Source organism: Pteropus alecto, unplaced genomic scaffold, assembly GCF_000325575.1.
Source record: "Pteropus alecto unplaced genomic scaffold, ASM32557v1 scaffold14, whole genome shotgun sequence".
Classification (NCBI taxonomy): domain Eukaryota; kingdom Metazoa; phylum Chordata; class Mammalia; order Chiroptera; family Pteropodidae; genus Pteropus; species Pteropus alecto.
This window is the reverse complement of record NW_006436810.1, coordinates 6,754,953-6,755,611: the sequence shown is the minus strand read 5'-3', so window position 1 is coordinate 6,755,611 and position 659 is coordinate 6,754,953.

The window sequence follows — 659 nt, the reverse complement described above, 5'->3', positions numbered from 1 at the left end:
CGTCGCCTTCACCGCGGCCGCTGCGCCTGCTGGAGCGCGAGCTTCAAACCCGCGGAGGTGGAGTCCTGGCGGAGCAGGAAGGGTCGGGTGGTTGCAGCTGGAGGAGGAAGCGGTGGAGGAACTACGCCCGGGCGGCTCCACCACGGCGAGGAAGCCTGCGCGTCGGGGCTTCCCGAGACCGTAGGAGGATTGCCTCATGCCAAAGACGCAAGCACGCGGCTCTCCATCGCTGGCCCCGGCCGCCAGCTCCCGGGGCTGCGCTCCGCTGACTCAGTGACTTGCGTGTGCTTGGCGACGCCACCAGCACCCGCCTTGGGAAACCTCAGCGGAGGCTTCCTTGTTTTAGGGGTTGATGTGTGTGGCATTGTTAAGAGAAGTGGTGCTAGACAGCCAGATAGTTAATGGAAATTGCCCGAAATCTGTGCCTAGACTTCAACAACAACAACTGGACTGTGGCGTATTTAAAACTAATGAGATCTTGGAAATGATTGTTTTTATCAGGAATCACCTGGTTTCCTCTGAGTCAGACTGCCACCCACAATCTTCGTAAATCAAAGCACGCAACCTTATAGAGAGTGCCCTCCCCTGGAAAGGTCCAGAATAGTTGAAAACGGAGACTGCACCTAAACTCGCTTTCTCGATCTTAGCAATATTCAAGG